At 37.2% G+C, this 15,402-nt stretch overlaps 1 protein-coding gene across 1 annotated transcript in view; it reads right to left on the reverse strand.

The window, feature by feature from the left end:
• The window catches only part of LOC112045027 (RING finger protein nhl-1), a 127,632-nt gene that overhangs the window by 77,700 nt on the left and 34,530 nt on the right, over nucleotides 1-15,402 (reverse strand). Inside the window, exon 2 of the mRNA XM_052885653.1 lies at nucleotides 12,678-12,767. The gene's annotated coding sequence lies outside the window, so the exon portion shown is untranslated. The remainder of the gene's footprint in view (nucleotides 1-12,677; nucleotides 12,768-15,402) is intronic.

Below are 15,402 nucleotides of genomic sequence, written 5' to 3' on the forward strand. Positions count from 1 at the left end.
ATAAAAAAAAAAAAACGATGACGATACAAAAGTGCTTGTGAACTTAGCAAACTTTTGAATTTTGAAGCTTAACTTGATACCGCTACGGTTGCTTGAGCTAATATAACTAAGTAGGAATTATTTAACATTAATTACAAGTTATCACGATGACAACAGAGCGGCCTGTCCCACGGCGCTTGTCATTGTTTTAATTAATTTGACAGACAGCGTCAGGGGATCGACCTACCTTAAATTTATTAAGTGCTAAGTTAAAACATCTTAATCAACTGAAAAGTTAATAAGGAGAGACATGTTTTATTAAACTTGAGCGTGAAAATGTTCAAGTAGGTAGTCAGATACAATTCTGAAACACAGCTAAAACTCACGTTATATTAGGTCGGAGTATGCCCGACTAATTTCGAACCCATACGGGGCCCTTAGTCATGAGCTGGTTCTTGCATCGCGGCACGATCCAAACTGCGAAGCGAGTTTCAGCCGTGTTTCATAATCAATTAATATGAATAACACTCACGATAGTTTAAATTCTAAGAAACGATTCGTAACTATATTCTTACTAGCTTACCGGAGTTAAGAAATATAAATAAATAAATATATTGCAGGATATAGTAGTCTGGGACGGATATGACGTCGCTTGATTTCGTGTTGACTCGTGCCGACGCTAAGTGGCGCAACTTGTTTCATGAAGAGTAGGGATTTAGATAGGGGTAGCGATCAGTTGGCGGGAACGACTTGCGATATAAGATGCTCGTCGTCTGGTCGGCTTTAGTGTGCTTGTGGCGTTCGAGCCGTCCACATTACTTGTTGTGGATTTCTTTATGGTATACTTGGGATTGGCGGTGAGAGTGACTTGAGTGGAAAAGGGGAGTGTTTGTTAACTGTCAAAGGATACTTTAACCTTACACACAACGTTCACAAGTGCGTGACTCCACTCAAAGCCATTCTCTGCCATTCTAGGATCTTATTTTGGTTACAGTTTGATTTGTTAATTAAGTTATCCTGACAAATATTGTGAATCTTAACCTTTGCTTGACATTGGGTTTTCATATATTTATAATCCACTTCTGAGTCTTCTAACAATATTTAGACAATTTATAATATTATCTATAAGTATTTGGTAGTATAAGTAGGTACATATAATTCCCGTGCCTCGGCGAGCATGTTAACAATTTGTAGGAACCTTCAGAGTCAAAATATATTTAACGAAGTCCGCCAACTTGCAATTAAGCAGTGTGGTGGGTCTAAGCTTGAAATCCTTCAAATGGGCGACGTCGGTGATCTTCTATCCGTGCAATCTAAATGACATATATAATTTCATTTTATTTAACAATAAATGATAAATGATTGTTTCAAGAAGACATTTACTAGATGTAAAAAAGAAAAGACGTTTAATTAAAAAATCATGTCACAAAGTACATTGGGAGCATTTTTACCACGACTTTTATTCTAAGTTTTCTTTTACTATTTAGAGATTTTTCCCATACAAGTATTTTTATACATGTTTTCCATTTTACATACAATATGTGTGTGTGTGTGGTACAGTCCAGCTAATGTAATGAGTCCATTACGTCCTATGGATACTTTTAACGTTTAACAGTAATGTGTTTCAGCCATTAACAAGCGTAGGTTAATGTTTGTATTAGGCAATGGAAAGGAAAAATGTTTTCTCCACTGAAACCTATAAAGATGGTGATATTTTTGTATAAGCTATGATTTCCCCAGTTAATATAATTATGGGCCATTTATTTGCCTTAGTGTTTTTCAACAGTATTTTATGGAAATCGCAAAATTATATTTTTAGTTTCATAATATCATTATATCCGCGATTGAATTTAATATCATAAAAAGGTAGAGTTTGAAGTTGCTGAAGGTAGTCTCTGGATCCACTGAACAGATTTTGAAAATTCTAGAAAACCACGTTTTTTGTGTGTGGCATAGGTACATGCCCATATTCTCACGGGAACGGGAACTACGCCGGTAACTGCATTGAGTCAGGTAGCTTATTATAAAGGAAGGATATTCCAATGTTTTCATAATCCAACCCATGATTTACAGTCTCACAAACTGCTGGACCGACAAGGAAATTTTATTGGAGACAGGAATAAAATATTAAAAATGTTTTAACGTAGACCAGCTGTCAGAATGCCAGGTGTAGCGTTCGTACGAGCAAGTTTGAATAGAATCCAGTTTCAAAGGCGACATTGCCTCCGAGCTCACTCAGATGTTATTTGAAAATCTGAGTTGTAGACAAAATAGACTCGATCTTTGTAATATTGTCAACTTTATTTTATAATTGTAATTTTATGTAATCAGGGCCTGAAGCTAAATTACACAACAAGAATTTACTCTCCTTTACTCAGAATTATCACTCAACCAATGACACAACTATTGACTATGTAAACATTTATATGAGCCGTGATAGCGCAGTGGATATGACCTCTGCCTCCGATTCCGGAGGGTGTGGGTTTCAATCCTCAATCCTCTGCGTGTGTGAAGTCTGCCAATCCGCATTGGGCCAGCGTGATGGACTATTGGTCTAAACCCTCTCATTCACAGAGGAGACTCGAGCTCAGCAGTGAGCCGAATATGGGTTGATAACGACGACGAAATTTATACTAATGACAAGGCCATATAATTATCTACCTACTAAAATGCTCCTGAAATACGGCAAAATCTGTATTATAGACATAATAATATAAGGCGTCTTCACACGCACGTGTTAGCGCCGCGTTCTTTATGACGTCAGTATTTTATTTTTTATTATTACCCCGGAGCAATTTAACAGGTGAACAATGGGGGATGTTTTATTCCCCTTTGTTCTGAAAAGGTGTGATTTAGGAATATGGAGAAGTGTTAACGTCTCACGTATCGTATTAAAATCGCTTCACGTATCGCGATAAATAAAACTGTGGGGTTTTATTGCATTACGTATCGTTACATTTAAAAAAGTGTGATACGACAAAAAAGTGTATATATTATAATACAACCACAAGGTTAGAATATAATCTTATTTTGCACTACTACTATATTACACACTACACTAAAACATTTTGTTTTGTTTTTTTTTATTTTTGTCTGTTAGGAGTACTAGCATACTATTATAAAACGATTAATCCGTAAATAGTTTAATCACTAAATAATGACCTCTTTATAACGAAGGAGGTTTTATTCGTAAATAGAATCATCATAGGTGAGTAGGAGTACATAATATGTAAGGCCCTGATTGTTTGATAAAATTTTTAAATTGGAACGAAATGCAGCATTCTTGTCTGTGGAATGCGTAATATTTTTTTATAATTCCATTTGCTCGTAAAGTATCTGTTATTCCAACAATTTCAATATTGTAATGTATCTCATTACGTACATGTGGCGTAATGTAAAGTAAAATGCACATATGCTGTAATGTAATATAAAACCATTATCATCCGTGAAAAAACGAACGGTACTTTTTTAAGCAAAAAGTTTTTATGTAAGAAATGTGAACAACATTTTATGAATAAAATACATTTTGTGAGATAAAATATAATAAATAAACATTTAATTCTAATAATTTTGACAATAAATGACAACCATTTATCTGTATCAGAAACACAAAAATATTAATTTGCTTTGTAAGTAATACTGGCTGTTTTTGGTGCATTTGCCTAAGAAAACCGCTGGTGTGCGCATTTCGCTATCAGTTCAAAAATGACAAGCGTATAAAAATGTCATCTTATGGAGAACAGGCAAAGATGTAAATTCATTTTCAATAATAATAATTTTAATAAAAAAAATACAACCGACTTCAAAACCTAAAATCGTACCCACTAAACTAAAAAGTGAAAAATAACATCATAATATGTTCTACCTGCTGATCAGTATGAAGGCGGTGCTAAGCCGGTGATGTATTAATTCAAGCCATGTGAGAATATCATAGATTTAGATTTTGCAGACAGTGTTGTTTCATGTGGTCCTGTCAGAAATGGCTTAAATTAAGACAACACCGGCTAAGCACCGCCTTCATACTGATCAGCAGGTAGAACATATTATGATGTTATTTTTCACTTTTTAGTTTAGTGGGTACGATTTTAGGTTTTGAAGTCGGTTGTATTTTTTTTATTAAAATTTTTATTATTTTTCCATTTTTAGTGTAAAATTTCATCTTAAACGAATACATCAGACCCCTTATGACAGTCACAACCCATCTTGGTACAAAATTCTCAGCAATACAAATTAATCAAGCCCAAGCACAAGGTAGCCACCGTAAACCGTTAAGGGGTTCCCTTAATTGACCTTGGTCTTCATCATCAGACCCCTAATAACAGACACAACTCATCTAGGTAGAAAGTTCTCAGCAATACGAATTAATCAAGGCCAAACACAAGGTAGTTACTGTAAACTGTTAAGGAGTTCCCTTAATTGTCCTTGGTCTTCATCATCAAACCCCTAAATGACAGTCACAACCTATCTATGTGGAAAGTTCTCATTAATACAAAATAATCAAGCCCAAACACAAGGTAACTGCTGTAAATTTCCGAGGAGTTCCCTCGTCTGTTTTATGGCTCCATCATCAGATAAATTTTAAACCTTCATGAAATTGTAGTGCTTAAAAGTACTAAATGGAAAAGTATACGAACACACTAGACACCCTTATAATTTTCGAAAGTTCCCTTCAATTTCTCCAGGATCCCATCATCAGATCTTGATATGATGGCAATGGGACCAAATGGAGACTATAACGTTTCAAACAAAAAAAGAATTTTTGAAATCGGTCCAGGCGTCTTTGAGTAATCGGTGTACATACATAAAAAAAAAAAAAAAAAAAAAAAAAAAAAAAAAAAAAAAAAAAATACCGACCGAATTGAGAACCTCCTCCTTTTTGAAGTCGGTTAAAAAGAGTGTTTAAAGTGTGTTTCCTCGGAAATGTGTTATAAAACGTCGTATGTCATACGTGCGCTTTGATAATAACAACCAATGCCTCGGCTCGAGCTTGCAATATCGCCTCGGCTGTAGTTTTCAACTTACCGCACTTTTATCTTATTTTACTATTACTATACATTTAAGCAATACATTTTTTTATATAATGTGTCATTGACCTGCAAATTATATGAAATCTTATCTATCTTTTATATCATTAGCAAAGACCCACCGCAGACATACGAAGACTAAAATTCTCAAGACCATGGCATGAAGTAATGCATTGCAGTACCGTGCCAACCTTGGAGTACCAGGAGCTTAGTACCTACTTTTTTGGCACGGAGGCCAAAAAAGTAGGTACTAAGCTCCGTCGCAGTGGTATGCGCGGTGGATTTACAAAACGGAGGTCTAGGGTTTGATCCCCGGCTAGGCTTTGATTGGATTGAGGTTTTCTTAATTGGTCTAGGTCTAGCTGGTGAAAGGCTTCGTCCGTGGCTAGTTACCACCCTACCGGCAAAGACGTACCGCCAAGGGATTTAGCGTTCCGGTACGATGCCATGTAGAAACCAAAAGGCGGGTGCATTTTCACCCTCCGCCTTGTTAGGTCCCGCTTCCATCTTAGATTGCATCAGGTGAGATTATAGTCAAGGGCTAACTTGTAAAGAATAAAAATAAACTTACCTTACGTGGTGCGTACTTAGTAGGGGGTTGTTTTAGTCCGTGGAAGTCGGACATGCCCTATGGACAGACAGGAGTCCGCAGTCTTGCTATTAAGTTTTATATTTATTATGTCCTGAGTCATCACTCACTTACGGTAACTCAAAATGGGATGGTGACCCCGCATCGGGAAGCGCAGTGTTAGTCGACCCCCTACTATGTGGATCGAGGACATCAAGCGGCTTGTGGGTAGTCGCTGGATTGTGGTTGTGTTTGGAAGTCCATGCAAGAGGCTTAAGTCCAGCAGTGGACGGCATCGATCATCCATCGGCTGATAATGATTATGATGATAAAGTTTTGATTAAATATTATCCGCTGGTAAATTGACCAAGACATTTACTGACGACATAAATGTCGCACGTTTGTGGTACTCTTTAGACCAGGCTGGCTTTCTTCCTAAGTGCTAAAGCGTAAGGTTCTATCGCCACGGTTGAACGGACAGGCTTTCACCTATATTTTTCCGAAGCTTTTCTTTGTATAACGTTACTTAAGGAAATTACAGTTCAAACGAAAATCAATACTTTCCGAGAAGTGATTTTTAGAAAATAAGGGGGTAGTTCATTTATAATAACAGACTGACAAGCTTGAATAATTGTTATTTTATTTTGATGTTTTCTTTCAAAAAAAAAAAAAAAAACTACCGTGATTGTCGCCTGAGAAAAGAACTACAAGGATTATGGTTCTTTATGGGATAGGCGGGGAGAGTGACTTGAGTGGAAAAGGGGAGTGTTAGATATCTGTCAAAGGCGCCTTTAACCCTACACACAACGTTCACAAGTGCGTGACTTCACTTTCAAGGTCATTCTCTGCCATTCTAGGATCTTATTTTGGTTACTATATTTGGGATTTGTTAATTAAGTTGTCCTGACAAATGTTGTGAATCATAACCTTGGTTCGACATTAGTTTTCTTATTTTTGTAATCACCTCTGAGACCGCTAAAAGAAAGTTCCCTTGAGCCGTCTGACGTGCTCTTGTAAATACTAAAATCCCCTCTTCGGCTCTCCATCTATTACTAAAACATCTGTGCCAAAGAAACAAATTGCGTCAAACTACGAAGCAATTTAATTTACTGATCCCGAATTTATTTGTCATTTTCCTTTATTGTCAGAAGTAAAGAACATAAAGCCCCACTTCATCAATAGTCGCTTGACAAAACGTTTCGGAGTGTGAGGGGAGCAAACAAACATTTCTATTAAGGCCTCGGTTTACTCAGTAAATACTATCAATATTTTCCTCTTGAACACTGCTCTGTTTACAATAGAGATGATTTTACTAAGATAAATCTATCGCAATGTATACTGATAATATAAATTTGAAGAGTTTGTCTGTTTGATTGAAACAGTTTATCTCAGGATATTTATTAGGAGCGTAGCACCAACAAAAAGTGTTGCGAAAACGTGAAAAACTATTATTTTTAAGATCATTGCATGCACTGCATAAACATTTAAAGTTACGTAAAAATCATGTATGACGGAGATCCTATAAAAGTACTAAAAAAAGTCGTGATGAAGCTGCAGGCAATTGCTAGTTATAGTATAAGGTATATGCGGTTATAGTGTAAGGTATAAGTGTACTCGTAGAACAAGTAAAGTTCGTGTTCTACAAGACACGAATACTCATCATTAACAATCCATATATGGCTCACTATTGAGCACAGGTCTCCTCTCAGAATGATTTGCAAACTTCCCAGACGTAGATAATTAACAAAATTCTCAGGTATGCAGGTTTTTCCTTTAACGTTTGTGACACATGATATTTAGTTTCTTAAAATGCACAAAACTGAAAAGTTGGCGGTGCATGCTCCGGACTGGATTCGAACCTTCGCCCTCCGAATCAAACGCAGAGGTCATATCCACTAGGCTATCACGGCTCATATTATGTAATACGTAATTAGTTTTCTCAGATTACAGTAATACATAGAATTCATGATTCACATTGTCAGCAACGTATCATTTATGCTACAAAACACGTGTAAGGGGTCGTATAAATATATCGGAGCACGTATTTACTTGATACTAACGCCACAGAAAAGATATTACAACCAGTAGTTGGACTTCATACTAGAGGTCGAAACGCGAGCTATACCTACGCTCCTTGAACATGGGGTGATCGTAGGGTGAAGACAGTCGCGACTGTGCCGCGGTGACGAACGAACGCACGGTGTATTAACAGAGTAAAGTGTATTAATAGTATTAGATTTTTTTAATTATGACCAGTAGGAAATACTGTGCCGTTTTTGGATGCATGAATTCAAAATTATCCCATCCAGAGATAACTTTTTTTAAGTTACCTGGAAACTCTGAAAGGTTAACTTTAAAATAAATTTACTTATTAGTAGGTAGGTACATAATCTTGTATTTTTTAATGGATAAGGTATTTCCTTTTATCTCCAGAATAAAGGTAGGTATCTGGATTAGTAAATAAAGTGAATAGAGTAAAGGAAAGTGATTGACACGATTGAAATGTGTAGCTATACGCGGTTCATGAATCACGATACAGTAGGTACGATAAGCTTGTATTAAAACCTCGACTGCTTGTACAATGTATTGTGTGACTGTGCTCGGATCATTTGTGTTTTGTTACCCGACTGCGGCGAAGCCCAAAGGAGGAGTATGTGTTTGAATGTTATGACTTGTTGTTGTATGCGGGCGACGGGAGGAAAGGACTGCGCGGGTGTGAAGTCGTACGCGCTGGGCATCGTTACCCCCCTCACGGACCGCGCCGACCTTCGGGAGTGTTACGAACAAATTTGCCAAGCACACATACTGATAAATGATATGTCATTAGACTCGTCTAGATAGGTCGAGTGTCACTGGGTAACTTAGTTCTTAAAAAATCAAAATGGCGGATTTTATGCACTTTAATGTGCAAGCTCATAAAACTTTTGCTCAGCTTGGCATTGGTGACAAGAATTTTAACCGACTTCCAAAAAGAATCGTATCGTATTTACAGCGATATTTCCGTCATTTGTAAACCGTTTCTTTTTTGTTTGGATGAATATTCTTTCAGGTTAGTCCCATTTTTTTCATGTCAGGATCTGATAATGGCATCCTAGAGAAATCTAGGGGAACTATCGTATCGTAGGGACAATTAGTGCGTTTGTTCATTGTTTCATTATCTATTTTAAATCACTACAATTTCATGAAGGTATTTATCTTTTTTTTTATTTGTTCACGTAGTGTGGAGGTAATACCTAGATGGCATCACCGAAATAAATATGTTTAAGAATACGACCAATCCTTCAAGATCATTGACGTAGTATCAGCCTTAATTAAATCAACCAATCAAAAAACACGCATTTTTATTTATCACTTCCCATTTTACTACCATTTATAAAGTATTTTATTTGTTTATATAAAAAAAAGTTTATTTACAATCACAAAACTAAGTGGAAACACAAAGTTAGCAAATGTAATTAAATTGCTGCATGCGGGCAGCCCTATGACATGTTTACGTACCGCGCGGCTGTAGGTATTTATTTCAAAAATACGGCCGAGTTATTATACTGCTTGTAATATCTTTACTGTGCTAACGCCTACTTGCCGATTTAGAGCGCGATGTGAACGTAATGCTATACAAGCTTGCCATTGATTTGAAACAAATAGCAATACATACTTCTAGAATTAAGAAATTAAATATCACGTGTCTCAAACGGTGAAGGAAAACATCGTGAGGAAACCTGCATACCACAAAATTTTCTTAATTTTCTGCGTATGTAAGCCTGCCAATCCGCATTGGGCCAGCGTGGTGCACTATTGGCCTAACCCCTCTCATTCTGAGAGGAGACTCGAGCTCAGCAGTGAGCCAAATATGGGTTGATAATGACTCCTAGGATAATGTTCTATTTCTCCGCTTCTTGATCTAATGATGATTAGCCTAAGTGACTTCAGTCCTCGATGTCCTGCGCCTAGGATGTCTCGGTTTATTTTACATATTCGTATTGTCCCATATCAACGAAAGAGAACGATGTCACCGTTATTATTCAACCGCAATATATCTCTCTCATTAAGATTTTAGTGAAATGTTCTATGCTTCTATGTTATGTTAGAGCGGGGGTACACTATGTGTTGCGGCGGCACTGCGGCGGCGGTGCGGCGCCGGAGCGGTAACGCTGCGTCGTCTAGAAATATCTGTGTCATGTCACACGATGCCGCGCCGCACCGAACTTGCAACACCGAGACGATGCGGGGAGGAGTGAATGCGTTGTGATATCGGAGCGGCACCGGTCAGTTGTTTATGACAAAGAGTTATTAACAGACTGTCCAACGCTGTTACGGCGCCACTGCGAGATAACAACGTTGCGGCGACGCACCGCTCGTGTGCCCGTTGCTACGGTGATGATCTTTGCGATGTGGCGCCGCAACGCATCGTGTGCCTTCAGCTTTATTGGTATGAAATATTCAGGTTTTCTTTTGAGTGATCTCTATCTTTTTCTGTCTAACACTATTCTATAGAAAGAGAAAGCCCGCCGGGCCTATAACGGGTCGTTTAAGTAGGCTGATAAATTAATAATGATGATTTGTTTTGTGATCCGAAGATATTGAAAAACTCAAAGATCGAGTACCACATATTATCGATAATTACCAAAGTTCTGCAATATTGCCACACGTGTCATAGCCACACGAGGGTGTGGTGTATCTACGGTGTCGTATATCAGTGTTGTTAGTACAAATGTATCTTTTGTTTTTGTAAACAATTGAATATTATGACAAAGCTTCGGAACTGGCGTCTGCCAAAGCCTCGGTAATGTCTATAAAAGACCTTTATATTTACTTTTATATTAAGTATCTCTTTTTCATGCCTTCTTAAATTGTAGGTTTTAGTTATGATTGTTTCATCCTTGAGTTTTGGAGTTCCGTTTGTTTGTTAATAGGCTTTTTTATGAGAACGTTAAAAACGTCAAGTAGATGTGAGTTTGTAGTGATTCAACTCCATCTATTATTATTATAGTGTCTAGCTATATTTTTATTTAAACATAAATATTTCTATGTAAATAAATAATTTATTAAAAAAATAGTAGTAGAAAACAAAGCCGCTTTCAGTCGATTTAGACGTTTAGATCTTTTAAAAAATAGACAATTATATATATTTAACATTTTTCTTAACACTGACAAAGTAGCAGTGGTCCACTAGTTAACATAGTTAACACCGATTTTGAAAATTCTAGGCTATATTTTATCCCCGTATTCTCGCGGGAACTACGCGGGTAAAAGCGTGGGGCGTCAGCTTTCTTTATTTGGGAAGAAATTTTACGAGTAGTTTAAATCTCATGCATTGCGAAGCTCCCCAAATAGCCGAGTCAATAGAACATTTACCCTCGACCTGCTCAGAAACAGTTCCGATTTTGATGATTTTATTGTTCAGTTTGATTCTTGATATTATTTGAAATCAGAAACCTTTTGGAATGGGGACTGAATGATTTATATTATTTAAACAATATTTATGCTATTTAAAGAATAAATAATTAAAAAACAAAACACTACCGACTCCAAAAACACAAACTTATGCAGGAAATTAAGAAGCAGAAGAAAACACCGCCTTGAAAGTTATCAATAGATAAAAAATATTATATTTTCTTTCGCTTATTAGTTTTCTTTAGACGTTTGTATTTTTGATGTCGGTAGTATTTTTAAATTATTTTTGATATAAATAGCATAGATATTTTTTAACAATATAAATCATTTTGTCCAAGCACCAAAAGATTTCTGATTTATATGACCAAAAAACATGACTTAAAAAAAATCATCAAAATCGGAGCTGTTTCTGAGGACTTCCTGAATGTGCTTGTTGTATGTATTATTTGACTCCACTAAAATGTCGAGGATGATTGGAAGCAACCGTTTGGAATAATTTACCCTAAATTGTGCTCTAAGACGCTTTGAAAAGCAAAGTTTGTCTTGCGACCGCAGTCACAAATTACACGGCGGAGTCCAGAGTACGTGCAGTAAATTTAGGAGTTGCTAAATATAAGCTGCAATTCTTACAATTTAATTTCTGGACTAAGATATAATTTATTTTAAAAAATCATTTTTAGCAAGTAGGCTTAGTTTACAAGCACTTTTAACCACCGGTTCGGAAGGGATGTTTTACTGAGAAGAGCCAGCAAGAAACTCAACAGTAGCTCTTTTAAAAAAAAAATACAATATTACAATAATTTAAAATTGTTAACATCATTAAAATTGCTTTTAGATTTACTTCCTGTGCGAAGGTATAGAAGCTGATCCAATAACTGCCAAGCATCTTTATCATTAGGTAAATCATCATTGCTTAAACTTATGCATTAGCAGGACCTTACATAATAATTTTTTGGACAATACACTTTATCAATACTTAGTGGTAGCCTCAATGTAAGCTTTGTTTTTTTTTTCTGTCTGAGTAGGTGCCGATATCTCCCTGCGGGACCATTACGGCGTCACCGGGGGGGTAACCGTCCATACCATGTAAGCTTTGTGTATTCTGGCTAATAATGGGTAGTACACATTATTAGTAAAAGTTCAAGTCAAGTTGATGAAATCGAAAATATCTTTTTCTCACTTCCTGTCTATCGGGGCAAAAGAAAGAGCGACATGTTCGATAAAATCTACTGAAAATAGAAACTGAACCAGCGGACCCTATTATTATAAAGCAACTGTGACAGCCCAGTGGATATGACCTCTGCCTCCGATACCGGAGACCTCGGACTCGGCCACCTCCAACTTTTCAGTTGTGTGCATTTTTAAGAAATATAATTGGTTTTAATTACTAATAGCGACTTGGTTTTAATTGAATATCACGTGTCTCAAATGGTGAATGAAAAACATCGTGAGGAAACCTGCTTACCTGAGAATTTTGTTAATTCTCTGCGTGTGTAAAGTCTGCCAATCCTCATAGAGCCTGCGAGGTGGACTATTGGCCTAACCCCTCTCATTCTGAGAGGAGACTCGACCTTAGCAGTGAGCCGAAAATGGGTTGATAATATTGATGATGAACTTTTACAACAAAAATTATGTGTAAAGTTCAGAAGGTGTTTTTTCGTTTTCACTTGATCTGCCTTTTGGAAAATCAGGGTACCCTCAGACACACTTACCTACTTGTTCTGAAAAATGGTGACGGGCCCAGCCTATAGGTGGGCCCGCACTCTATAGTCCAAGCAACACTTAATAAATGACTGCTACATCTGAAAAGACGGAGAATGATTTACGTTACATTTTTTAAGTAACCTATTACAGTTATTTACTTCGCGCCATCTAAAATTTGCAACTCTCACTCAAAACTTTTCTAGATTTCAGCCAAATTACTCAGTAGATGTGGCGTAAAAGAGTAACAAACATAAAAATAAACATTAATATGACTAGCGGATGCCCGCGACTTTGTCCGCCTGAAAAAAAGTATCCTCATGTGTATCAATAATTTATCTCCAATCTAAATTTTAGCAATATTCAGTTGGTTGTTTATGCGTGAAAGAGCAAAAAACATCCATACAAAAAGTCTTTGCGTAAAAGACTATTCAAACATTTGTACATCAATACAAATTGCCAATGCATGAAAGAGCACAAACATCATACATCCATACAAACTTACTATAGTGTGACACACACTAGTCGAATTCAGAACCCCTTTTTTGGACGTACTTAAAAAATATTGCACATCATCATCATGCCGCTGCGATAGCGGAATAACATCTACAGTCGTTTTTAAGGCGGATTTACATTTGTCTGACTGGTCGTGTCGTGACGCAACAGAACATTATCGGTGTCATACATTTTGTATGGCAACGCTTACACTTATGTGTTGTGACATGCCATGATGGCTTCTGATGCGTCCTAAGACCAATTATTGTATAGGACCTGTCTCTCTAGACGTTACTTTTCTGTCAAAGTATATGATCAACGATCTAATGCGATTATAAAAACTGTATCTATAGTATCGATGTTATATAATTGTAATCGTGTTCGTCGGTAAAAATACCTTTTTGTTTAATTGAATTGTGTAAAAAACGGGCATAATCTTCTAGTTTAGTATAAGATATATACCAAATCTAAGCTCGTTTTCTTCAGAAAATGACAGATAATTTTGTTCGTGACTATGTGCGATACAGGTCCTTCTATAATTGGTCTGAGGATGCGTCGCACACAAAATGTATGATACCGATTCTGTTCTGAAACGTCACGTCACGTCAGACAAATATAATTCCGCCTTTTTTTTATTCTTTACAAGTTAGCCCTTGACTACAATCTCACCTGATGGTAAGTGATGATGCAGTCTAAGATGGAAGCGGGCTAACTTGTTAGGAGGAGGATGAAAATCCACACCCCTTTCGGTTTCTACACGGCATTGTCCCGGAACGCTTGGCGGTACGTCTTTGCCGGTAGGGTGGTAACTAGCCACGGTCGAAGCCTTCCACCAGCCAGACCTGGACAAATTAAGAAAATCTCAATCTGCCCAGCCGGGGATCGAACCCAGGACCTCCGTTTTGTGAATTCACCGCGCAAACCACTGCGCCACGGAGGCCGTCAAACCGCCTTTATCTTGCATCTGTCTCTTGTACTACTATTACGTGCCGCAAGTAGTAGAAGCAACACAGTTAGTATTTCTTTCATCGCCTATCGACTTCCGCAGCGCAGTAGTCTCAGACGTCTGGCAAAGAGCCAGATGCATCCGCGCGGTTAGATGAAGACTATTGTCATTTACTGTATTGAAACTTCCTTGTATTGTGTTGTGTAAACAAAATTTTAAATAACAAGGAATTGAAATTGACATGGAGATTGGCCAGACATTTGTAAGTTTATTAGCTCATGCTCTTATCATAGGTAAGTACAGTGACCAAAAATGGAGTAAAGGAGGTAAAAACGGAGGACCGTTGTTATTTTGGGTGAGAGCAGATTCAATCCGAGAGGTAATGAGTTTGATACCCGTTGGACATTGTCGTGCCCACTCAAAAGGTGATTACAAATATAAGAAAACTAATGTCGAACAAAGGTTATGATTCACAACACTTATCAGGACAACTTAATTAATAAATCAAACTGTAACCAAAATAAGACCCTAGAATGGCAGAGAATGACCTTGAGTGGAGTCACGTACTTGTGAACGATGTGTGTAGGGTTAAAGGCGCCTTTGACTGTATACAAACACTCCCCTTTTCCACTCAAGTCACTCTCCCCGCGTATCCCAAGTAACCCATAAAGAATTTCACAACAAGAGATGAGGACGGCTCGAACGCCACGTGCACACTGAAGCCAACACGAGATCGAGCGACGTCATATCCGTCACAGACTACTATTTCCAACACTAAACGGCGATAACAACTCTGAATACAGTCTTTTGTCGGAAAGACTCTTTTTTAAAGAGGGACTAAATATACCGAGAATATCCATACTAATATTATAAATGTGAAAATAAGACTGTCTGTATGTCTGTCTGTTACCTTTACATGGATAAACAACAGAACCGATTTGAATGAAATTTTTCTTAAAGTACCTATGAGGAAAACAGCTATTTTTCATCCCGAAAAAGTCCATGGTTCCCGCGGGTTTTGTAACAGTATAAATCACACGAACGGAGACGCGGGTGTCCGTTAGTTGGTTATTTTTAAAAAAGATTACGGCAAATATTCTAAAAAAATCTTAACGAGAAAATAGAAATGGCAAACTATAGAGATTAGTGTCACTGACGGAATGGATACTCTAGTATCGCGAGCGGAAACATTAAGTACAGTGACGCAATGTAGTTTATTCGTAGTTAAAAATTCAATACAGTTAGTTTACGTTTATCTCGGATTATGTAACTATTTGTATTAAGGCATTTGTATT

The sequence above is a fragment of the Bicyclus anynana genome, chromosome 14, assembly GCF_947172395.1.
Source record: "Bicyclus anynana chromosome 14, ilBicAnyn1.1, whole genome shotgun sequence".
Taxonomy (NCBI): Eukaryota; Metazoa; Arthropoda; class Insecta; order Lepidoptera; family Nymphalidae; genus Bicyclus; species Bicyclus anynana.